Below are 26,551 nucleotides of genomic sequence, written 5' to 3'. Positions count from 1 at the left end.
GTTGTTTTACTGGGAGTTCATTGTTTTAGTGACATCACAGAGGGGGAAGGAAATAAAAAAAAAGAAGGAAGGAAGAAAAGTCAAAGAAACAGAAAAAAGAAGGAAGGGAAAGAAAAAAGGAAACAAGGAAGGAAGGAAGGAAAGAAGAAAAAAGAAAAGAAGGAAAGAAGGAAGGAAGGAAGCAAGGAAGAAAGGAAGGAAGGAAGGAAAGAAGAAAAGAAGAAAAGAAGGAAAGAAGGAAGGAAGGAAGGAAGAAAGGAAAGAAGGAAGGAAAGGAAGGAAGGAAGGAAAGGAGGAAAGAAGAAAGGAAGGGAGGGAAGAAAAGAAATAGTTTTATTCTCAAGGTATTTGTATTCTACATTTATTTTGACTAAGTCTATAAACAATTTTTAATTCCCTTTGAAGAACTGGGATAATGATATTAGTAGAGTTTCTAGGTAAGACTCAGGAGCTGATGATTCAGATAAGAATTCCATGTCTAAGATTTTCTGAGAGGTGTGAGAAAATTTAATCATTTATAATATGGGAAAAATCTCACCAAATTGGATTAAATCAGTCGTAAGTGTTAGTTCCAAGAGTATGTCAAATCCCCCTCCAAGAGATTTAGACAGTCTTTCAAATACAAGTATATTATTGACCCATAGGTAAAACATATGCTATACATGAGTTGAGATAAATCCTTCCACCTGCTCTCCTCTGTTTCCATTTTCTATCCCTCATCTTTCCTTTCCTCCCCATTCCCATTCCAGGGAGGTGACTAAGATCAAGGATACAATCTATAGTGACGCAGCAGAGAACAGTTATACTTTGTAATTATAGAAGGATAGGCCCTTGACTTGAGTACTATCTATACTTTGCCAATAATAATAGTTAAAATGTTTATGCTTTACTCACATTATTTCATCTTCCCTCACAACAAGCCTTTAAGATAGCTGCTATTATTGTCTCTCCCATTTTATAGATGGGAAATTGAAACTGAAACTTGTTCAGGGCCACACAATTAGTGTCTGAGGCAACTGACTTCCTAGCCAGTGTTCTATAAATGACACCAGACTGCCAAGATAGATAATCTATCTTTGGCAATTAATTTGGGTTTGTTTGGGGTTTCTCTTCTCTAACACAGACATTGTCTTATTATTAGTTAGAAATCTTACGCTTCCTGAAAATCACACTATCCAAAAGATTTGGAATTGGAAGAAAAAACAACTCTTCAGTCATGAACAATCAAACAGTTATCTAAAAGTCCTTACAATAACAACACAACAAGAGAGAACTAGGAGATCATCCATTCCAAACTTATTTTACAACCGAGGAAACTGAGATCCAGATAGACCAAATTCTTTGTCAGAAGTTATACAGTTAAATTCCAAATCTGGGTCTGGATCCCACTATAAGCATTTTTTTTTAACTATCTCACACAATATCTCTTTGCTTCCTGGGTTTTCCACTGCCCCTAACAAAGTCTTTCTTACTCTAAAGTGGTCATTGAATCAAAAGGAGTGATTTCACGTTATTATTGAAATGGAGAATAAAGAGAGAGATTCAAACCAGAGAGGACAAGGATTGGCTCAAAGATTCATCTCGAAAGCTTTTTGTTTCGTTGCATTTTGTATTCCTGTCAAATTAAATGACTAAATCTTGGGTTTTTGACTTGTCCTTTCCTGGGTTCACTGTGTCTTTGCTTAAACCATCTTTCTCATGTTCAGAATCCACTCCAAAACAGCTAGCATTTAGGGATCATTTTTTAAAGTGCTTTTCAAATATTATCTCATTTTATCCTAATAATAACCCTGGGAGGTAAGTGCTATTCTTATGGATTTTTGGTTTGTTTGTTTTATAAATGAGGTAACTGATGTATAAAGGGGTTAAGTGACTTGCTTTGGATGATATAGTGAATGAAGCTGCATATGTCTTCTTGACTTCAGCTCTGGGATTCTATTCACTAGCTGCCTCGATCCATTCCAGCTCTCATCTGTTCCTTGAAGTGTTTCCCTTCAAGATCACCTCAGATACCTCCTTCTCTGTAAAAACTTTTCTAGATAATAATGATAATATAAATATGGCTCTTAATATGTGCCAGGCACTGAGCTAAGCAATTATTATCTCATTTGATCTCCATAACAACTCTGGGAGATAGATGCTGTTATTATCCCCTTTTGTACAAATGAGGAAACTGAGACCAACGGAAGCTCCGTCACTTGGGGATCATACAACTAGTAAGTGTCACAGGTCAGATTTATCCAGTTGGCACTCTTATCTATTGTACCATTTAGCTGCTTCTAGAGATAGCTCTCCCACTAAATGATCTCTAACTCCTTTATCTAGTTATTTCCTTTCCCTCATAACATTATAGTTAAGAATTTTTTAAAAATATACAATATGACTCAGACATAATCTTATTTGAGTCTTAATACCATGAATTATGGAGAATATAGATATGATTCTCCCCCCATCTTTTACAGATGAGGAACCTTAAGTTCAGAACAATCGATGAGTTATTCAGGGTCATACTAGGTACATCTAGGCTCCACCATGGGTACAATGCCTGGCCTAGAATCAGGAAAATTCATCATGAATCCAGCAATCCACTTAACACTTGTTGCCTCAATTTTCTCAAATGTAAAATGAGCTGGAAAAAGAAAATGTCAAACCACTCTAGTATCTTTGCCAAAAAACAAACAAACAAACCCAAATGGTCTCTCAAAGTGTCAGACACAATTGAACACATCAACAACCACGCTACCTAGGGTCAGAGTCAGGGTTTAAACTCAATTATCTTCCTAAATTCAGACACAACACTGGTGACTCTGGCAGTCCAAGCCACACTAAGAGAATTCTAATCCCTCCACTACAATGTCCTGAAGTGGGAAAAGCTGAAGAACTGAATAGTTCTTCATAGAACTCATAACTGAGCAAGAATTCCCTCTAAAACATATCAGAAAAAATGACCAAATGATTACCCAATATTTGCAAGAATATATCTAAAGAAGAGAAACCTATTACCTTTGGAGCAATCTATTCTAGATTAGGAGAATCCCAAAATGGAAAACTCTTACTCTCTACATCACTGGTCTCTGATGTTCCTCCTCCTTCAACCAGAAATGAAAGCAAAAACATTTTTAAATATCAACACCAGTAATACAAAATCTTAGCCTATAAGTAACCTCCAGGAGTATCCTAGAGTTCTAAAATAAATACTGTATAAGATCAAGAGTGCTGGATTTGGAAAGTATTTGTACAATCCATCAAAGAGTCTTTCCTGCTTCTCTTTGCATCCAAAACTTCACGTCTGGACTCCAGAGATTTTTTTGCCTAAGGCTTAACAATGCCTTACATTTGATAAATGTTTAACAAATTCTCTTTGGTCAGCTGACTAATGAGTAGCCTTGAATAGTAGTAAGCACTGGACTGGAAGTCAGTAGCCTAAGGTTTTAGCCTCAGCTCTGACATTAATTTCGTGTTATCATGAGGAAATCATTTACCTTACTGAGCCTATATTGTCTAATCTGAAAAATACAGGACTTAGAGATTATCAATAAAATTTTTTTCAGCTTTAATATTCTGTGATCCTGTTGTTGCAATATATAAGATAAAACTAAACAAAAATCTCCAAGAATGAATGTATGTTAACTATTGGGGCATAAAGCAGAAGTTAAGAAAAGACCATATCTTTTTTTGGCTGAGCCTCAGTTTCCTTATTTGTAAAAAAAATACTTATAGGATGACAAAATTGGTGTGAGAAGTTTTTAAACTAAATGATCTATGAAAATGTGAGGTATTCTGTTATGTCAATGGAATGAAGCATGAGGGTTGTACCATAGTTCAAAGTTAATGAGCCACTTTGAGGATGGTAGTGGGGATGATGGGTGTCATGAATGGAACAGCATTCCCTGACCCCTCCACCCACACACTTCTCTAAATAAATTCCCTTCTGCTCCCTATTTTCAAAAGCCTCACTCCCCATGATATCTTTAGCAACTGTTCCTTGATTTATAAAATAATAAGATATAGTAGAGAGTATATTCTCAAGTCTTGGGGAGGCACTAGAAAAAATGGGTTAATAAACAAGCTTGCCAGTTGAGTGACTACCAATAAATCACCTCATCTCTATGAGTCTCCATTCTCTCCTTTATAAAGCAAAGTAGTTGAATTAGATAAGTCCCCACTCCAGCCCTCCCTCTATTCTGAATCTGATCTGAATAAATTGTTAACTCATATTAAACATAATAGACTGGAACAAGGATTAGATCTGGAGCTAGAAGATCTGTACTCAAATTTCAGCTCATTCCCTTACTATTTGTATCCTCTTAAACAAGTCATTTCAGGTCTCTAAGTCTTAGTTTTTATAAAGAAAGTGGAGGGGGGGGGGGGCGGAGATTAGATTAGTTGACTTTTATGGTGAATGAACTCATGACTCAACCTTGAACTGAGCCCAGAATGTGAATTGGGCTAAAAAAAAAAAATCAGGTTATAGACCTGCAATCAATTACATACATTTGTGCCCATTACAATCAAGTTTGTTATATTATAGACTTGAATATACCATACATCCTGGGACTACAAATATAACTATAATACTGAAAACTCTTGACATAGAATGACTTAGATCTAGAATGGAACCCTGGGGTCATTTAGATCAATTCCCTCATTTTAAGGAAGAGGAAGGAGAGACTCAGAGTTAGCACAGTTTCATAGCATCAGAGTTAAAAAAAGGTTCTACTAACCTGATCTCTGTTTTTACTTACCTTTAGTTTTGTGTGTGTGCATGTATGTATGTGTGTGTGTGTGAATTTTTGCCTTTCAGATATACAATAGAACCTTGATAATTTAGAAGTAAAGGCAAAAAACTAGTCTAAGGTTGAATTGTAGAATCCTGTTTAAAGAAAAGCAATTTTTATGATTTTTGAGTGCTACCAGGAAATATAAATGCAGTCCATATTAAAAACTAAGCTATAAATAAATACCAAATAGAAAAAAAAGTAAGTTCATGGAAAAAAGGGTCAAGTCCCAGCAGCCCAACAATCCAATGTGTCATACCCATCACAAGGCTTTTCGTTGTCAGAATTACCTGCTGGGTTTAGAAGCCCAAGGCAGATTGAAGGAATCCTTCATTTCCTGAGCCATTGATTTGAAAAAGCTACTGATTTTGGATATGGATTTTTCTTACAAGTAAAGCCCTAATGATTTGCAGAGAAATACATTCTCTTGACATTTTTATTCCATAAGTCAGGTATCTTGTGTCTGATTATCACAAATTCTAATTCCCAGGATCTGAATTAACAAGATTTTACTATATTTTCTCCCCATATAGATTCCATTTGCATAGCACTTTCTTGTATTATTCTTGAATGAATTCTGTGATGAAATTAAGTGTTTTACAAATAAAGACACTCAGGTCTATTGAATGAACGATTTAAAAAAAACAACATTCAGCACTTACTTACTATGTGCCAAACATTGTACTAAACACTGGTCATACAAATACAAAAATAAGACAGTTCTTATCTTCACAGAGCTTAATTCAATCCCATTTGAGGAGGAAGGTTCTGATAATATATTGGAAAAAAAGATTTGGATTTTGAGTCAGAGGATCAATTTCTGTTTTTGCTACTTATTATCCATATGACCATGCACAATTTATTTCCTTCCTTGAGAATGTGTAAAAAGAAGAATATGAACTAGACAACTTCAAAAACTGCATTCTAGATTTAAATCAATGATGCTCAGTTAAATGACTTGTCCATGGTCACATAGCTAGTGTGTGGTAGAGGCAAGATTTTTGCTCTGATCTCTTGACTCCAAGTCTAAGCCTCTTCCCACCAGCTGGGTCCCAATTACTGTGAATTATGGAATAATGAATCCCATGAAGTGGTTGAATTATTCAAATTTACACTGCATGTTTTTATTGGGCTGAAAACAATTATCATATTTTACACAAGTATAACTTTAAATGGTATTAATTTGAATACATGAAACCCTTTCATAGGATTCATTATTTGTATTAGAAGAGACCTAACTGTACTGCTTCTCTTAGCAGATGCTCATGCTATGAATATTTGTAGTCACCCGTTTGTAGCATCGGCAAGACATAAATATCTCTTGATCAAGAGTATCCAGTATCTAACTACTCCTAAACATAGGTAATGGGTCTTGAATTCCACCAGTGAGCTGTTTGTGGGTTTTGCACTATGGACAAAGGATTATAGCAGTAATTTGCCAGCTTCATATTTGTATAGGCTCAGTGGTGTGCTACCAGCTTGCTTGAATTGTTACCAAATTTTTAGTATGAGCATCTACATTTCAGAAATCAACAAATCTTATGAATCAGGTCTTAGTTTATTGTTTGGTTACCTGGATTTATGAAAGTGATGGAGAAAATGTTAAAAATACAGGTTAGATTTAAAAATGTATCATGGATATATATGCATATATTTATTCTTTTCTTGAGTTTTGATTGCTAAACGTTTATCAACACATCTCTATACAGGGTCATAGAGTCTTAAAGTGAGAAATGGAAGGGACCTTAGAGATTTTCTAATTCAACCTGCTCATTTTACAGCAAAGTAAAGTGACTTGCCCAATGTCAAACTAATATTAAGAAGGGATCGAGAAATGGAATCCAGATATTCTGCTTTCAAAACCATTGTCTGCCCACTCCACTAAGTTCCCTCTCTTTTCAAAGAGCTTTCACAGAAGGTCATTAAAGAAAAAACAAACACCTCCTTCCTCCTTCCCCCCTCCACTGTATTATTATTAGAGAAACTGGAGTTTTAGTTACAACTCTACCATTAATTATGCAAATCTGGTCAAATCTTATCTTCTTTCCTTGCCTCCATTTTCTTCCTCTTTTGAATGAGGAAAGCCCTTTCCGGTTCTAAAATTCTATCATTCTGTTATCTCATCTCTTTACCTTTCACCGGAAAACATTGATAAGTGTGGGAAGGCTAGTGAAGCTTCCCATATATAATGAAAATGTCTGTAGGACCAGATAATATGAATTTTTTTTTTTTTTGGCAAAGAATGAAACTAATTAAATGGCCAGTTCTCAATCTTCATTCATTCAGCAAATATTTATCAAGCAGCTACTGCATCAAACATACTATCTAGTAGGCACTAGGAGAAATACAAAGTTTAGATGTTAAACTCCCTTGACCTCATGGAACCCCCTTTTTCAGTAGGGGGATAAAGCACACAAAAAATAAAGATAACATACGATTAATAAATCCAAGAGATGCAAAATCCAATGAGTTAGAAAGGATCTTAGGGATTATCTAAATAGTAGTAATTACAGAATCACAGAATTTCAGTGTTGGAAGAAATTTCAGACATCATTTCGTCTAATCCATGCCTGAGAAAAAAATTCCTTCTATAACATATCAAGAGATGATCATCTGGCTTCAATGTGAAGGCTGCTAATGAGTCTTCAAACAGCTATAGTTAGGTATAGCTCATTCTATTTTAGCAAAGTTTTCATTGTTTATAAGCTGTATTTATCTATTTATTTTGACATCATGTCAAAATTTGCCTCTTCTGGTCTTTCACTCTTCCTTCTGTCCTCTGGGACCAAAAGCATCAAGTCTGATTCTGCTAATTTCTAACAGCCTCTTAAGGTCATAAGGATAGCTATCATATGCCCCCATGTGCTCTCTCTTCTTCACCTTAACTCTTCTTTATATGACATGACCTCAAAGTCATTCACCATTCCAGTTTTACTCCTAAAAGCTTATCAGTGTCCAGATCTTTTATTTTCCAAACAAGTAGAGGTTAAATGACTTGTCTAAAGTCACACAGATAAAAGTAGCAGAGCCAAGTCAAAGCTCATTTCTCCTTTTCCAGAGTCCTTTCCTCTATATGAATCTGAATCAAGTAGAGCATTCCAAATCAGAATTATTACGGTAATAGGTCAGAAGAATTTGCTTTGCCCTTTTATTTCTGTCGATTATCGTTTTCTCCTAAGTTTTGGGAGATGATTCACACAGAGAGAGGTCAATTTAGCAGACAGAAGTTTCAGATTTTTGGTGTTTTCCATTTCCCCCTCCTCTAGGGTTTTATTGGGTTCTTGTCTGTAATTGAATCAAGAGTTACATGTTGATAGGATGAAAGGATGCTATCTGAGCTTTGTGACATCCCCCTCCTTTTTTTGCTTCTTGACTTCCTTCTCATTTGGACTTCTGTGAAGATAAAAAGGAAAAAAATAAACGACAGAAAACCTCTTAGAAGGATTTAGATATCTCACAGTCAACAGCCATGCCTTCATGAATCCTGAGGCAAACAAGAGAAGCTATATTATATGGAGGAGATCCAATTCCATTCCTAGAGTAGTGCTGGTGATCAGAGGCTATAAGGAAAAAAGATCCTGAGATGCTGAATTGTTCAACAAGTATAAATCTCATTGGATTGTGGAGCTTGGATTGGAAGATCCTCATCATCTACCTCACTTTCCCTTGTTTTTAATCCAGGATCATGAGAGATGTAGTATATATTTTCTCCCTTCTTTTCCATAAGCCAGGATGCATGCTGTTACAATTACCCAGCCAGACTCAAAGATTTAGAAGGGCAATTAGGTGGAAGGCTAGGAGATGGTCGGACAATAGATTTAATATTTTAATATTTTGAACTACATCCAATTTCATTCTTGAGATGAGAGATTTTTGTGTCATAGTTCTCTTTGGCAGGCTAGTGAAGTCTATGGACCCAGAACGATGTTTTTAAATGCCAAAAGAAAGCACAAAGGATTATAAAGGAATCACATTATATTGTAATACAGTTATTAAATATTTTAAAAAATATTTTGGTTACATTCTGCTCTAAATTAATTTTAGTCTCACAAAAAAAGCATTAATCAAAGCTACTTTAGAACCATAGACATTGCAGATGTTTTGCCATGATGGATGGTATCTTCAGGATGAACACCCTCTGGTGACTGGTAGAGATACTGCAAGGTTTTTTTTAGGAAAGATGTATCTTATTTATTATCCTGTGAATATACCAGAAAGGGATTAATTTACATGGTTGTGTTGTTGATTCAGGTAGAGCATCAGCCGGTAGGCAATTTAGATATTAACCTACCTGACTGGATAATTAATACAGTTATTACACTTTCTGTAAGCTTTGCAATACTCAAGCCATACAGCCAAAAGTCCTACCTATGAGATCAGTACCACTCTTTATGGATCACTGCAAAGTATAATGCTAGTCCTGGGAAAAAAAGTCAGTTTGCAGGTGGGTCTGGGGGTAAGTCTGAGCAAAGTTTGCTTCCCTCGGCAGATGGAGAATGCTTAGGAGAAAAGGAAAGGAAGTAAGATGTATTTTAAAGTAGTAGCTTCCCAGTTGATCCTAGGCTTACAGCAAAACACTTTCCTCTTGTTTCAGGGTAGGTAAACACAAGCCCTTGACTGCAAAAGTCATCTGTGGAGAGCCTGAGATTACAAATAACTTCAAATCCTGAGCTCCCATCCCCCCCTCCATTTCCACTGCCTCTCTTTCAGGAAATATAAGTGCCCTTTTCTCTCTTTTTCTGCCATATCTACAATAAAAGAAAATTCTACCCATTCTAATTACCTGGAAAACCAAACTTCAACCTTACTCTCTTAAACATTATTTATGACCATAAAGCAACAACATGTAGAAAAAGCTTATGTATCTAAAAATTGGAAATTAAATGAACAAATTAGGAAAGTATTCCCAGTGTAATGGGAGTTTGTTCATTCATTCACTCAGCAAGTATTAATTGTTTTATATGTTTATTGTTGCCCTCAAGCTACAAACACTGAAATGGTCTCTACTTTCTAAGAACTTACACTCCACTGAGGGAAGATCATGTACAAAAATAAGTAAATATACTTGTTTTTTGTCACAGGACCTGCTATTTCACTGGTATAGAGAATTTCTGATAAGGAAACTTCCTCTTTCAATGTACATTGGCACCTGCTCTGCAAGACTCTAGTCTTAGGAAATTGTCACAACTTATACAAAATATATGACAAGTAAATGTTAATTAATAAGGGGCACTAGCAACTGGTGACATTCTGATAGTGCTGTTCTTCAAGTCAAATGACCTTACTTGCAATTACACATCAAGATTGACCAAGGTCACTTCATTTGAATGAATAAAGAATGAATAAGTGGGGAAAAAACTAAATAATTATTGGGAATACATGTATTAAATAATAAGTGCTATTTATTAAGCATTTATGAAGTAAATAAGCAATAAGATACAAATAAAAAATCAAGATAGAACTTGCTATCAAGCAACTCAAATTCTAATGCAGGAGATGACACATATGGGAAAATTCAGTTGCAAGTCAGATGGAAAGGCCCCATGGTCCTTAGGATACAATGACAAAGCAGATGGTATATTTAATGTTATTTCTATTAATAAAAAACCATATCCATTTATGACATTGAATTGCTTTTTAATGCCAAGGACTCTGATAATGAAAACTTTCTTTTTTGAGTCTTCAGTTGTTGTGGGGACTGCAGCATCTGTAAAGGCAGTTTCCAGACTGCATTTCCATAAGGGTTGAATCCTGCCTGGACTGGACTGAAAGGAAGCAGGGCCAATTGGTCTGGGAGATACTGCTATTCCCAGGGTTCCTGAGCTCATTCATGGTCCTAGGGTGTCCCCAACATAATAAGAGGGAAGATGATGGTCAAGGAGGTCTTAGGAAGAGGTACTGCTATTCCCAGGCTCTTGGACTTACCTAGCTGTCAATGGCAATTGGTTAGTGGTTGGTGATGGTGATGACAAGAATAATGGGGATCTTCTCCATAGGAGTTCTTCTCCTCCTTTGTGGCAGCAGCAGTAGTTTTTTCATTTGTAAAATAATTTTTGCAAGTATTTTCACAATAACTTTCACAGAGTTATTGTGAGGTTCAAATGAGAAAATGGATGTAAAGCTCTGCAAACCTGAAAGTGCTATGTAAATGTCTGCTTGCATTAGGATAGGGGATGGGGACTATATTTGTGATTTCATCGATACCATAAGGGATCTCCAGGTAAAAAGACCAACTCTACCAATGCAAATTGGGCTCTTTTCTACATCTTATAGTTTTAGAGAGTTGCACAGGATACTGAGAGGTTAAATGACTTGTTCAAGTCACAGAGCCAGTAAAAGTCAGAGGTAGGTAGAGGAAGGACACAGATATCTGTATTAAAAAACACAATTTCCCAGGAAATATCAGTTATTTTGCATGAATTATTCAAAGCGTTTTCTCAATTCTGGTCTAAGCCACTCTACCTAGTCCATTTATTGATAATGGAGCTGTGCTAGGTTTGTCTCCACTGAATACATATATATATATATATATCCCACTGGATACCATTTCTCTGTTTTCTGCAACCTTCTGGTACTGTGACTAAAGGTCAATGTGTCAATGGGCATATGTTCCAGACAATATTTCATTTGACAAAAAGTGTTTCAGATTGAATGTTAAGAGAGTAAATCCAATTTAGGTTACTCCTTTGGTCACATGAATTTAATGTCAATCAGATGGACTTTCCTCTAGAAGAGCAGAGGCCTTATTCCCTTTCCTGAACAAGGCTGGTTGTTGAGAGTCAGGCCAGAAAATAAAATGGAGAAGTCATTGGCACCTGGCTGAGCTAACCACTTGTGAAGCACATCTGGGTCATGAGGGGGCAGTGGGATGATTTGTTTTCCCTGGGAATGATGCTTTAGTGCTTCTGGGCTCTGCTACTATTACAGGGGTATTCAAGGAATTGAGATCCAATGAGTAGCTTCTGTTTCCATTTAATCACAGGTTCATTACTTAATAAGCCCTAATCAGCCCTCATCTGTCCTAGTAGGATATTTTTTTTGCATTATTTTTTCATTTTATTGTATTTTTTTTCCAATTACATATAAAGATAGTTTTCAACATTCAATTTTGTAAGATTTTTGAGTTCCAAATTTTTTCTTTTTCCCTTCCTCCAAGACAGCAAGCAATTTGATAAAGGTTATACATCTAAAATAAATTTAAACATATTTCCATGGTAGTCATGATATGCAAGAAAAATCAGAACAAAAGGAAAAAACTGTGAGAAAAAAAAAAAACAACAAGCAAACAAACAAAAAAAGGTGAAAATAGTATGCTTCAATCTGCACTCAATCTCCATAGTTCTCTCTGGCTGTGAATGGCATCTTCTATTCCAAGTCTTTTGGAATGGTCTTGGGACACTCCTCACTGAGAAGAATTAAGTCTATCATAGTTGATCATCACACAATCTTACTGTGACTGTGTATAATGTTGTCCTGGTTCTGCTCACTTTACTCAGCATCAGTTCCTGGAAGTCTTTCTATTACCTGCCCTATTGTAATCCGCTCCAAACTTGTCTCCCTCCTTCCAGCCTCTTCTTCCTCCTGTCTATCTACCACAATCTGCCAAAATAGTCATAAGACTTGAGCCTGATTACACAGGGTCACATATTGTGAGATAGAAGGTACCTCAGGTGACATTTATTCAAACCCACTTTATTTGACAGATGAGGAAAGAGGGATCCAAGGAAGTGTGATTTGCCTAAGTTATACAAATAATAAATGTTGGAGGTGGGTATGTCATCATATGGGTTTTTTTTTTTTTTTGCCTATTTAAGAACCTTCTATTCTTCTTTTCCCATAGGAAATACATAGATTAAACTCCTTAGTCTGAAAATCAAGGCTCTCTACAATCTAGCTTCTATCTATCTATCTATCTACCTATCTAGATATTTCCTTCTTTATGAAATCTATATGACTCTTCTGGCTTGCCTTCCATTCTCTAAATTTGACATTATCTCCCTCTTCTATATATCTATGTAAGATGTCACTCATATCTGGGATATAGTCCCTTCTTCTTTCAGAATTTTAGGCTCACTCACAGGCTTTCTTTGTAAAGCCTCCCATGATCCCTTCAATTTTTTTTTAATTTTCTTCTTTAATTTTACTATACTTATTTACATTCATTTGTAACCCCTGCTTCCCAGTAGAATTCATTGATTCATTTTAAGAGCATACTCTGTGCAAAACACTAGAGATAACAAGATAAAATCCAAACAGTATCTGTCCTTATTTTAAACTCTTTGAAGGCAAAAGCTATTTGTTTTTTTTTTTTAACCTTGGTTCTCCTAGAACCCAGCACATGAGTGGATATTCATTATGTGCTAGTGGACTTGTTCATTGGTATATACTAAAATATTCTTAACAGTAACAGTCCTCATCTTGTTGGGTCCATATAAAGGTGACACCTTTAAACTGACCAGATTTTTATTGGGATTTAAGTCCTGATGCAAATCACGTTATTTGGGCCCCTTCTCTCTTTTCTCCCTAGTACTTTAAAAAATAAGAAGTTTATAATGAACGTCATGTAAAATAAAAGGAAAAAAAGTCACACAAAAAGACTACTGTGTATGGGCATTTGTATGGAAGGGTTGGTTGCTCATTTTTTAGATATAACGCCACTTCAGACAAAGTGGTACAGAAGAAAGAGGTGAATTTGGTGCTAAAGATCTGGAGTTCAAGTCCATTAACTAGTTTTGTGAATTTGAGCCAGTCAAGAGCTCATTGGCTTCCTTATTTTTCAGATCAACTAGTTTATGACTGCCTGAAATCACACAGAGGTGAAATTTGGACTCAGATCTTCTGAATTAAGTGCTCCTTAACATCGAAGTCTTATTTGGATTAGAAAGTGCTCTGAGCCCAATCAATCATTTTGTCTATAGAAAATGAGAGGATAGGTCTATATGACTTCTAAAGTCCTTTCTAGTTCTCTCATCTCCCTTCTCCTTTCTCCGCTGACTCCCAAATTCATCCTAGTTCTTACAATAATGTGGAATTCCTCCAAACCTACGACCCAGACCAGTTGCTCCAATTCAATATTCTATGGATGCCCTATATACTAGTGGTTCTCAAGCTTTTCATTCTCAGAATTTCTTTACATTAAAAAAATTAAGGATACCTTCCCCCAGTTTTTGTTCATGTGGGTTATAGCTATCTATTGTTATCACATTACAAATTAAACCATCTTCATATTATAATGAAAATAGATTTAACCTCATAGAATCACTGAAAGCATATCAGGGAGTCCCTAGGTCCCTGGATCATACTTTGAAGATCACTGTTCTACTTGAAAGATAATCTCTTTTATGTAGATTAAGTTGAGAAAATCAAAGTTAGAAGACCTAGGTTAGAATTCTGCTTTTACCACTTATTATCTGGACAAGTTACTTCCTCTCTGAGTCCCATTTTCTCATCTTTAAAATGGATACCACTTACTTCATGGAGAAGATCAAAAGCAATGAAGTATAATATATCTTTAATTATACAATGTTATCAATTGTGAGTTAATCAAATACATTTCAGAGCCATTTGAGTGCCTACTGTGTGCAGAGCACTAGACTAGGCTCTGGGGTATGTGTGCAAAGAAACCGAAGAAACTGTCACCTTTTTAAGGATTTTATATTCTATTACAGCATAAAAAATGAACACTGAAAAACTAATACAAAGTATATGCAAAGTAAATTTAAAGAGAGAGTGAGAATGACTGAAGGTGATTTTGAAAAAATTGAAGAGAAGGTGGCAGCTGATTTGTGACTGGAAAATATGGTGAATAGCTGGACTTAAAGGCAAGAAGTACTGAGTTCAAATCTTATTCCAGGCAAATTGTCATGAGAACCGAGGAAGTCATTAATCTCTTTGAACTTCAGTTTCCTCAAGTATAAAATGAATTGTTTGTGCTTGATCATCCCTAAATTTCCTTAAAGTTCTAAATGTATGATTCCAGAATATATTTAATTTAAGTGGGGTTAGGTTTAGTTCATTTATCAACTAAATATATCTTGTCTCAAATAATATAGATTCATTCTTTGGCTTCATCCAATTTTCCAGCTTATTGAACTGCCTTTCTCTTGGATTTTATGGGTAGACCCCTAGAAAGGAGGCAGGAGGCAGTGGATTTTACAGTGAGACCCAAAGAAACCGTTGTGCTGTGACTGCAGGCCTGGCTCCAGAGTCCCCCTTCTCCGAGGTGCCAGTCAGCTCTCAGTCCCATTCCTAGGCTCTCCCAGGCCTTGCTGAGAGGGAAGCCAGGAGGCCAGTTGCATTACAGAAGGCACTACTCCATTTAGTTCAAGACAAGCTATTTCTGAACCAAGGTTTCTTCTATTCAGAACTATGGAAACATTTTCAAAGGTATTATTCTCGGCGGGTTTCCAGTAATTCAGCATTTCCAGACTTATCTAAATGGCTTCTGAAATATTTGCTGTTTGTTGAAAGCAGCTTTCAGGATGAGGTAATTAAAAGAAACCTATCAATTTGAGAATTCCCCCCCCCCCAAGTAAATAATGTTGACATACTGTTCAAATAAACCCACAATTTACTGCAATCTGTTTTTAGACAAACTCTCCACTTTAACCTCCAAATGGGGAAAAACGAAGAGACTTTCCTCTTCTCATGTAATCAAGAACATATGTTCAAAGAGAAGACTGGAGGCTTATTCTGGGAAGGATTCTGTTCTCCCTCTGACAGATGCAGTGAGCTCACGAGGCAGCACTGAGACATAATGAAAGTAGCAGCCGCCATAAATCTCCAGGGCTGCCGAGGTCACTTCAGAGAAATCGCCTGCTGAGCAAATACACACCAGCTAAGCGGAGACATACTGAGGGGAAAGAAAGACCAGCTGTAATAAACACCAGCAGGTCCGCGGAGACCAGGGCCAAACCAGGTGATTTACAAGGAAAGCAGCGGAGGGGAAGGTGCACACTTATGTAACACACACCTCCAGCTATCACCTGAGACAGCTTCGGGTGGGGGTGGCTGGTGGGTGGGCAGGGGGATAGAGACAAATCCGGTGCCTGTGCAGTGATGCCGGGAGAGGGAGCTGTCCATGGCCCAGAAAGACTTACCTGTCTCCAGGGGGTGGGGGGAAAGTGGAAGGTGGGAGTGGAGAGATGAGGGTCCTGGACATGAGGGGGCCCTGGAGGTGGGAGTCAGAGGCAAAAGGCAACAAATGCCACCATATTTGTGCCCTGGGGCAAAGTCCCATACATCAGTCTGATCCAATTTGACAATCAGTCAGGTACAATAGATACACATCTATTAGACAACTACTGTGTGTCTAGCACCTGCTGGGTACAGGAGATACAAGGACAAAATAAATAAAAAATAGCCCCTGACCACCAGAAGCTTATATTTCACTGTGGAGATACATGTATACATATGATAACAGATGGATAACAGATATGGGGCAGCTGGTTGGTGCAGTGAATAGAGCACCAGCCCTGAAGTCAGGAGGACCTGAGTTCAAATCTGATCTCTAACGCTTCCTAGCTGTGTGACCCTGGGCAAGTAACTTAACCCCAATTACCTCAGGAAAAAAAAAAAAGATAATAGATGGAGAGCCAAAGATCATTAGTATGACATCCTCATTTTAGAGATGAGGAAACTCAGAGAGAAACTAAGATGTGGCCAGCATCACAGAGGTAATTAAGTGTCAAACCCAGCTCGTCCTAGTCCAGTTCACTCTCCAATATAACCACACTACTTCTTATGAAACATTAAATAAAGAGAAAGTTTGAATTCACCCTTAGGAATGAGAAAAGATTTCCCACAGCAGAAACTCCATGAGCTGTATTTTGAAGGGACTCTCTAGCCCAGTGGTCCTCAAACTTTTGTTCTTAATATTCCTTTATACTCTTAAAAATTATTGAAGATCTGTCCAAATTATGTGGATTATTTTTGTAGATATTTACCATAGTAGAAATAATAACTAATTTTGAATCTATTGCTCCCCGTCACCCGGATTCTTTGGACTATACTTTGAAAAACGCTGTTCTAGCCTAACAGAGAGGAAGCAGGGAGCCCATTCCTCCTTGGGCACATGGGACAGTCTGAGCAAAGCCAAAGAGTCAGATTCTCACACTAGTTATATCTCTGCCCACATCACCACCAAGAACACACATTATATATTAGAAAGTGAACTGGCTACTTTGTTACTAGACTAATAGGGATTAGCAGGATCCATATTAATGAAACCATAAGGATGTACAGAAAGGGGCAGGATGGGCCAAAAATATTTTGGACAATGAAAATATGATGTAGTGGTGTTCTATGTTTCCAAGAGGACCGAATCCAGGCTTGGCTGTGTATAATATGTGTAGTCTTGAATGTGCCGGCACCTCTGTAGGATTCATTTTTCTTATTTTTCACTTAGGTGCTTTAAGGATCAAGAGCTCTTAGAATGTGTGGGCATTGTGGGAAAGATTGCAGGAATTACAGAGAACCTGAGTTTGAGTTCTCCAGCAGAAAAACCCGGCTCAAACCTGGCCTTGTAAGCTGTGTGATCTTAACAGTCACTCCCAAACCCTTCATTTTCTAATCCGTCAAATGAAAGATCTAGGCCACATGATCTCTGAAGTCCCCTTCCAGCTTGAAACCCTCTGAGTCCCAATGAAGTATCAGTCAGACCATAGCATTTATTAAGTGTTTACAGTGCCATGCATTGTGCCAAGGACTGGAGATACAAAGAAAGTTTTTAAAAAATGGTCATTGTTTTTAAGAATGATTTAATGGGAGATTTAAAGGGGATTTAATGCAAATGACTATATGTGAATAAGATATATACAGAATTAAGCTGAAGATGCTAATATTAAGGAAGTCAGGGAAAGGCTTTTTGAAGAAGATGGACTTTTAGTTGAGACTTGAAGGAATTGAGGAGATAGAAGTGAGGAAGGAGAACATTTCAAGCATGAAGGACAGTCACTGAAAATGTTTGAAGTCTGGAGATTGAGTGTCTTGTACAAGGAACAATTAGAAGGCTACTGGCACTGGATTATAGGTGTATAGCCTAACTGTTCCATAAAATTCTTTCTTAAAAAAAAGTTATTTAAGTGCTTTGAGATCCTAATATTACAGAATATTCAAACTCATAGAATGCTAAGAATTAACTGATCCAAAGTTTCATTTTTCAGATAAGGAAGCTAAAGATTCAGGAATGATTTCTTTATTTCCATCCTGATGTGACAGCAAAACTGGGATTAGAACTTCTCTTCCAATTCTTTCCAGGAGATTCTTTATATTACATCTCATCATATTATCTAAAGACAGCTTTGGCAGCTGCATCTCTAATAATTGTGAGTACCTGGCAGAGATCACAGAAGCCCATAAATCTAGATCTTTTAAAAACCAGGATGTGCTAACACCTGAGATGCATTTTAGGGGAATAGAACTTAAATTCTACCATTTTCCCTGCCCTCCATGATATCCAGGTCATACGAGCTTTAACCAGTTGTTTTTCCTCTTCTTCCTTTCACTTCAGATTGCAGTGTTCTCAGAAACCTGGGCTGGAGTTTTCTGACAGTCAAGGTTTATTGCAGCCGAAATAAAGGAGGGTGATTTCTTTGGCAGGCCTAAGGATGTAATCACTAAAAGCCACCCTGGGCCCCTGTGGGTTGCCCATCGATATCCCTTTAAACACCAAATTATGGCCCATTAGGCCAATGCTCCGAGGCTTCTATAAATGTGAAACCTTGACAAATTCCCAAATACAAGCCATAAAAGCAATCATTTTTTATACCCGCTTGAGTGACACTGGGAAAATGACAGCCGTGGAGCAGGCCACTGTGAAATGAGGCCGCCACAAAGAAGCTTAGGATGCCAGCATGGAAAAGATAATTAAAAGGTTACTTTCTCACCAGTCTAAGACTGACTCTCAGTCTTCATAAAGCCTCCCACCTCCCACCTCCCTCTTGCAGAATGGATCAATCCAGGATAAGTAGTGGTTACATAGCATAAGGCAACAATGGGTTTTTAGAGGCTCTACAATAAAAATAAAAATAAAAATAAAGCCTCCCAACGGGCACGTTTAGATTCAGATCTTGACAAGAAGTAACACTTCATACCCAGAGATACCACTCTCAGCTGCGTGGGCCACTGTGTCAGCACAGAACCTTCATTTTTTAAAAAACGGTTTAATTCAAAGGGAATAAAAATCTGAAATGTTCAGCAATTGGGCCACAGATATTTTGTACATAAGCCATGGTACAAATGGACTCTCCCCTTCTCTATTTAAAATGAAGAATTGAAGGCATGTGAGATTCTTTAGCAAAACAGGAGTAAAAGCAGTGAGGTGTGTAGAAATCAGAGAAAAGCATTCAGAAACATCATTAGGAGGACTAATATCAGGAGCTTATATTTCTAGGAATAAACAAGGTGTAGTCTGCAGGTAAAACATGCATCGTTTTTAATTAGCAGCATCCTGGCAGCCTAGGAAGTATATAGTTCCTGTATCCAAAAAAGGATGGAATCACAGAGCTGGAAGGAAACTCATTTAGAGGTCATCTAGAGCCCAGATTTTAAATTATGGTTCATGACCACATATGGGAACTAAGATCTGAATGTAGAAGTCAAGAAATCATGATTTGTTATCAGTAAATGTTGATCTCTTTTATCTCTATCTCTCTCTCTATATATCATTCTATCTATCCATCCATATGTCATCTATCTATCTAGCCAGGATCACATAAAAATTTCACAGGTAAAAGGGAGTCATGGGAAGAAAAAGTTTAAGAAGCCCTAAATTCTAGAGGACCAATCTTTTTATTTAATAGGTGAATACTCTAAGCTCAAGGAGAACAGTGGCTTCCCCAATTAAGTTAATAAGGTATAGTAATAGGATCTGAATTCAGCTCTTCTGATTCCTTATCCAATGCTCTTTCCACTAACCTACACTATAGCCAAAAGTCACAGTGCTTCTCTCCCCATTTCTGGGTTAATGCAAAAGGATGATAGTTTTGGATTAGTGATTGATTAAATTATAGGAATTCTTAATCTTACATCCATGAATTTGGTTGGTTTTGTTTTCTTTTAGGTATTTTTTCTCAATTACAAGTAAAAACAATTTTAACATTTGTTTTTTAAAAAAAATGTACATTCCAAATTCGTTCCCTTCTTTTGTCCCCTCCCCCTTCCTTGAAAAGACAAGTAATTTGCTATAGATTATACTTGGGTAGTCAAGTAAAACTTATTTCCATATTAGCCAAGTTGCAAAAGAAATCTCTCATCACACCACACCCACACCCACACCCACACCCACACCCACACACACACACACACACCCTTCAAACCCAATAAATTAAAAAACCAAGAAAAATAAAATTAATATATATATATATGTATGTGTATATATAAATACTTTAGTCTGGATTCAGATTATCAGTTCTTTCTCTGGAGGTGAATAACATTTTTCATGATGAATTTTTTGGAATTGTCTTGGGTTATATTGGTGAGAACAATAGTTGTCATTCACAATTGAGCATTGTATAATGTTACTGTTACTATGTACAATGTTCTTCTGGTTTTGCTTTGAATCAGTTCATTTAGGTCTTCCCCTGTTGTTTTTGAAAGCATCCTGTTTACCATTTCTTATAGCACAATAGTACTTTTTCATAATCTTGTACTGCAACTTGTTCAGCTATTCCCCAATTGAAGAGCATCCCTGCAATCTCTAATTCTTTGCTTTGATTGTTTTTTTAAAGCATTTTTCAATAGCTGTATTTTGATATAATTATTTCCTTTATGTCCCACCCTTTACATTTTTTTTTATATTTTAAAACATTATTCTGAAAAAAGTCTCCATAGACTTTACCACATTGCCAAAGCAACCTATGACAGAAAAGGTTATGCTCCTCTGGTGTTAAGGCTTTTAAAAGACTACTGGGACAGGTGCTACTGATGCAACTTGGGCAAAACCATGACAAATGCAAAGCTTGTCTCCATGCCCTCATTGGCTGCCCTTTCCCTGTCTGCTTCCCTCCTCCCTGCATTCCCCCAGCATCCCCTTGCATCCCTTTCCCAAACCCTTTCCTTTCAGTACCTTGTCAACTGATCACTGTTTTAAGTGCTAAGGTGTTATTAACCTCTACTAGGAGTGGACACATTTTAGGAAGTACCTTTAGAGAGCTAAGAACTCTTACTGATCTTCCTAGGCAAACTATCCTAAGGCCCTTCAGAGTTTATTACAGTCATAGGTGTACAACGCTGAATAAGTCATCAGAGCCAAGAGCTTTCTTAACTGCTTTTAATGGTATGGGAACCTGTGGTCGAGGATAGGGGAGAAGTGCTATTTCTGGAAATAAAAGTAAAAACAAAGGGCATAATAAAATATACCCTCTCTCAAACCCTCCCAAAACAACAACTAAAAAAAAAAAAAAACACCCAACCACTTTCTATCCATGGATACTCCTGCACCTGTTAACTCTCAGTTTCATAATTTGTTATTTTCACTCAATGTGAAGGCAACATCCTACACTGGATTTGTAAGTTCAGAGATAGAGCTGGAAAACATATTTAAGTAATCTAGGCCACACTTTTTATTTTAAAGAGAAGGGAAACGGGCCTAACGATATTCTAGTTTGTCCAAGGTCACACAGTTCATTACAGTAAGTGGCAAGACTAGGACTGAAGGCTAGTACTATGACTCAAATCATCTAGCACTCTTCCCTCTGTGTCTTTCTGTATCATGTGAACTCTCTTTGTCTCTGCCTTTGTGTGTGTGTTTGTTTGTCTCTGTGTGTGTATCTCTGTCTCTGTGTGTTTGTGTCTGTCTGTTTCTGTCTTTTCCTCTCCCACTCTTTCCTTTTCCCTCCTTCCCTCCTTCCTTTCTTCTGTCTCTCCCTCCCCCCTTTTCTCTCTCTGTCTTTCTGTCTCTGTCTCTCTCTCTATCGCTTATCTTTTTCTCTCTCCTCTCCCTCACTCCCTCTCTTTCCTTCCCCCACACTCTCCTCCCTTTTTTTCCTATTTCTCCCTCTTTCTCTCTCTGTCTCTGTCTCTGTCTCTCTCTCTGTCTCTCTGTCTCTCTCTGTCTCTCTCTCTCTTCACACACATACACACACACACACACACACACACACACACACACACACTCACACCTTTACATAGAGCCTGTATGTGGACACTGGCAACTATTCAAGACAGGAGTGCATGCTCTGGGGTGGAATGGAGCTCTCAAGCACCTGGAAACCTGGAACCTTCCTCTACAATGTGTGAATCTCCTTATGATCCAGCAACCATTTATCAAGTACATAGCATTTTAATATGAGAGTGAGGAGGGAAGAAAGAAAAAAAAGTTTAAATGAGACAATGTCCCTCCCCACAATCAACTTTAATGGAGAAGTTTTAAATGAATGAACAGATAGGTAGAATTCACAATGCTATAGAAACATCGAGCCTATTAGAAATATAAGAGAAAATACTAATAAGCTAACTTGCTTGGTGGAAAAAGAATCACCTTGATTCAAGTTCTGCCTGTAACATGTTATAGTTCTGTGATCTTGGGAAAGCCACTCAACCTCTCAGTTTTTCCAAGAAAGCATCTATGATCATAAGCTGCACAAAAGTGGCTCCTTCATATCATTGGAAGGAACTTTCCCAGTGGGAGTTTTCTACAAAGATGAACTCACAGTCTGGCCCAAAAGAAAAAGGGAGATCTTAGTAATGAGACTTTCTCCTACAGGATAAACATCTATCTTATTATTCCATAGTCAAAAGACATCAAATTCATTCTTTCATTGAACAAATATTTATCATGAACAAACATGTATAGGTCATCATAATAAACATTACAGGAAATTTTAAAAATGAATAATCAATCCTCTTTCCCTGGATTCATGGAACTTAGAATCTAGAAAAAAAAAAGAGGAAGCATAATGATAGCTAACATTTATGGAGTACTTACTGTCCATAAAACTGTGCTAAATATTTCACAATTATTATCTCATTTGATCCTCACAACTCTGGGAAGTAGATGTCATTATTATCCCCTTTTTACAGAGAAAGAAACTGAAATAAACAGGTTTGGCTTGTCCAAGGTCACACAGCTAGTAAGTATCCAAGGTTGAATTTAAAATTAGGTCTTCCTGACTCCAGGTCTAGTGCTCTACCCACTGGATCACTTAATTGCCCAAAAAGATATGAAAAGTGTCATGATCATAAGACCTAGTAAGAAGAGGGATCTTAGGGATCTTGGAATTTCAGAAATGGAAAGGACCTCCTTGTCTAATCTATTTAGTCTAATCTACATCTGGAAAGGAATCCCCACTATAACACATCCAAATAGGAATTATCTAGCTTTGGCTTCAAAGACCTCCAGTAAGAGAAAAACCACTCATTTCCTGAGGAAGTCCATTCCCTTTTGGAATAGCTCTAATTATTAAGAAGTTTTTCTTTCTATCAAACCCAAATTTAATACTTTCTAACTACCAACAGTTGCTTTTAGACCTGACCTCTGGGATCAAATTGAAAAATACAATCCTTATTCCATATGATGGTACTTTAAAGCTATGTTCATGGCTTATAATTCTTCACTTCTTTGAGATACATCCCCTCAGCTCTTTCAGCTAAAACTCATAGGGCACATACTTCATGTACTTCACCATCCTTCTTGCTAAAGTCCTTCTTAAAACATGGTTTCTAAGGAACACAATATTGCAGATGTGGTCAAAACAGGGCAGAATTCAATGGGACTTTAACACTTATTTCAATCAATAAAAAATTACCATGTACCTACTATGTGTTAAGTACTTATCTATATCACCTTGCTGGCATATTGAGATTGTAGTTCACTAATCACTCCCTATAAGTTGATAATTTTCAGAAAAACGGCTCATTTAACAATGTATTTCTGAAATCGATACCTTCAATCCAAGGGCAAGACTTTGCATGTATCTCTATTGAATTGCATCTTATTATTTTCAACTTAATTTTCTATCCTCTAAAGACCTTTTGGATCCTGACTCTGGTCATTCAATATGTTAGCTCTCTCTCTCAGCTTTATGTCACTGGCAAGTTTGGACACTTATGCCTTTAAACAAGTCATTGATTAAAAGAAGTTCTACAGCATATGGCCAAGTACAGCTTTCCAGGGTTGACATGGAATCATTGCTTGCTACTCTTTGAGCTCTGAATCCATATAATTGGTTTAACATCTAACCTACCTATTTCCCCAACCAAAAAAGCAATGTGAGAGACTTTATCAAATGTTGGAGTAAAATCTAGGCAAAATAAGAAATAAGGATGGTCTGATATGATCTATTCTCAACAAAGTCAGACTGACTCTTCCTCGTCATCACCTTCTTTTCTAAAGGTTTACTACTTATTCTGTCAACAAAATTTTTCAGAGTTTAGGCAGCAAAAAATGCCATAGCTGACAAGTTTTCAAGTTCCTTACTTATCATCAACCATCTAGTTCCATCTGCATACATTACAGATGAGGGAAGTAAAATCCAAAGTACAGGAGGGATTTGTTCAGTACAACACAGTAGTAGCAGATCCCAAATTTAAACTCAAAGCCATGACTTTTATGAGATAGCAGAAAGAAGGTTGGGCTTGTAGTGAGAAGAGATCTTTCAAATCTTGTTTCTGACACCAGCTAAGTGATAATGGACAATCACTTAAACTCTCTGCATCTCAGTTTCCTTATCTTTAAAATGTTGATGACATAACTTTTTCTCAAAGGGTTATGAGGAACAAGTGAGTTAATGTATTATGTTAAATACTTGGCAAACTTATGGATAAATTTAATTGTTAATATTATGAAGCTTAGGAGAGTACCTAGCACAGAGAAATCACTTCCAAAATAGGTTACCTGGGAAGACTTCGTGAAAGAGGTACCACTTAAGTTAGTCCTTGAAAATATAGATAGAATTGTAACAAATAATGATGGTAGGAAGCACATTCCAAATCTAGGTGAGGCACTTCAGGGTGATGAAGGGACATGCTAAATCATTCACGCAGAGACCTATATTTAGGGGAAAGAACTCTTAACAATTACCCCGTGTGTTATTTCTCAGATTCTGAGGTCTGTGCTATATCAAATTTAATATAACTATACTAAAATGTGGTCTGCAAATTGGAAGAAAATGAACATTGCTTTTTTTCAGATAATTCCTTGAAAAAACTATCAATGTTTATCATCAATGCTGTGTTTATTTCTATGATAGAAAAATTGGGGGAAAAAATGTTCTGCACAGCTCCAGGTCAACATAGCCTGCTCCTTAAACCTTTTCATTCTTAGATAGTCATCAGTCTATCTTTTCAAAATTATAATCAGCATCATTTGTATTTCAACAAATCAATCAAACAATCATTTATCAAACATCTCTTATGGGCCATTGGGGATACAAGGATTAAAAAGTAAACACAGTTTCGTCCTCAAGGAACTTATAGTCTAGGTAGAGAGATATGGACATATGTAGATGGGTTATACAAAACATGCATAAATATTTTCTGCTCATTTCTGGTTGACCATGAAGACCAGATTCTAGTACTCATTATTTCAAGTCACCTAATTGGCTGCTGATTAACTGTTAAGGATTCAAGGGACTTTTTGAAAGAGGATAAAATTCCCAATTAGCTTTCTTTTGGGCTCTAGTCCTCCAAGTAATAAGATATAATTCCAATTATGAATAGATAATAATTATTCTTCTCTGTCCTGGTCCAGTGTTGATCCCATCATCCCTCCCTGCAAGGACAGTATAACACAGATGCTTCAGGGGCATCTGGTTTCCTTGCCCCTCTTTTTGTCTTCCTTTTTTTTTTAGCAGATGATCTTACAAGTCAAAAGATGAGCGTCTGTGGTTGTAGCCACAGCATGAGTAGGCTGGCACCAAGGGTTTGGTCAGCCAATGAGTGTGAGAATGAGGGAGCCTACTTTCCACAAAGGGAGGTCAATCTTCCTCAGAACTGAACCTGAGTAAACCATAATGACTGGGAAAAGAGCAGAAAGGTTACCAGTCCCTGTGGTCTCACCCTGATGTCTTTAGCCTCTATGCCTGAAAGGTACTAGCAGCTGGAGAAGGGAATGTAAAGAAGTGCTATATAAGATATGATATTTAAATTAAGCCTTGAAGGAAACCAGGATTCTGAGAGAGGTGATGGGGAAGGACATTCCAGGTATAAAGGACAGCAGATCCACAGGCAAGGACTCCTATCTTTGGTAGGACTGTAGCACAAAGGAAACAGAACTTTGCCTTAAAGAGCATGAATACAGGAGTGGAGAAGGCTTCCTTTCCATAGCAACTATATTCCCCACCCCTTACCTCATGTATCTTTTCATGTCAATGTCCTTAGCTTCTATCCCCAGAATCCTGACCCCCAAGAGTCTCCTTTGTCAGTATTTCTGTCTCTGTCTCTGTCTCTCTCCCTCCTTCTCTCTGTCTTTCTCTGTCTCTTTTTCTGTCCCTCTCTCTCCCCTCCCCCCCCCGTGTGTGTGTGTGTGTGTGTGTGTGTGTGTGTGTGTGTGTGTAAGAACCCTCTTCTAGAGAGGATCTTTTTAGAGGGATGGACCATTCCCTCTGCATGATACTTTTGGAAACAAGTGGTAAGATTGTCCTCCTCCATATGGTCATCTCAGCCATCCACAACTGAATTTGCACTAGAAACAAACAATGGTGCTTAATGTTCTGATTCCAAAACCAATGAAAACAAATAGTCTTCTGCAGAACTCTCTTCACTCAATCCTGTCAAGTGAATGACATTGTAAGGCTCTGATTCTCATCCACTGAGAAGTGGAGGCAGTGCAGAAA

General features: G+C 37.2%; 1 long non-coding RNA gene across 1 annotated transcript; it reads left to right on the top strand.

Annotated features, from left to right (window-relative positions):
- The first annotated feature begins 240 nt into the window (after positions 1-240).
- On the top strand, positions 241-18,371 carry LOC127540960 (uncharacterized). The gene is made up of 4 exons (XR_007948326.1): positions 241-344; positions 15,501-15,696; positions 17,942-18,103; positions 18,289-18,371. It is a non-coding gene; the product is annotated as an uncharacterized LOC127540960 (long non-coding RNA).
- Positions 18,372-26,551: the final 8,180 nt, after the last annotated feature.

The sequence above is a fragment of the Antechinus flavipes genome, chromosome 6, assembly GCF_016432865.1.
Source record: "Antechinus flavipes isolate AdamAnt ecotype Samford, QLD, Australia chromosome 6, AdamAnt_v2, whole genome shotgun sequence".
Taxonomy (NCBI): domain Eukaryota; kingdom Metazoa; phylum Chordata; class Mammalia; order Dasyuromorphia; family Dasyuridae; genus Antechinus; species Antechinus flavipes.
This window is presented reverse-complemented; position numbering and strand designations above follow the sequence as displayed.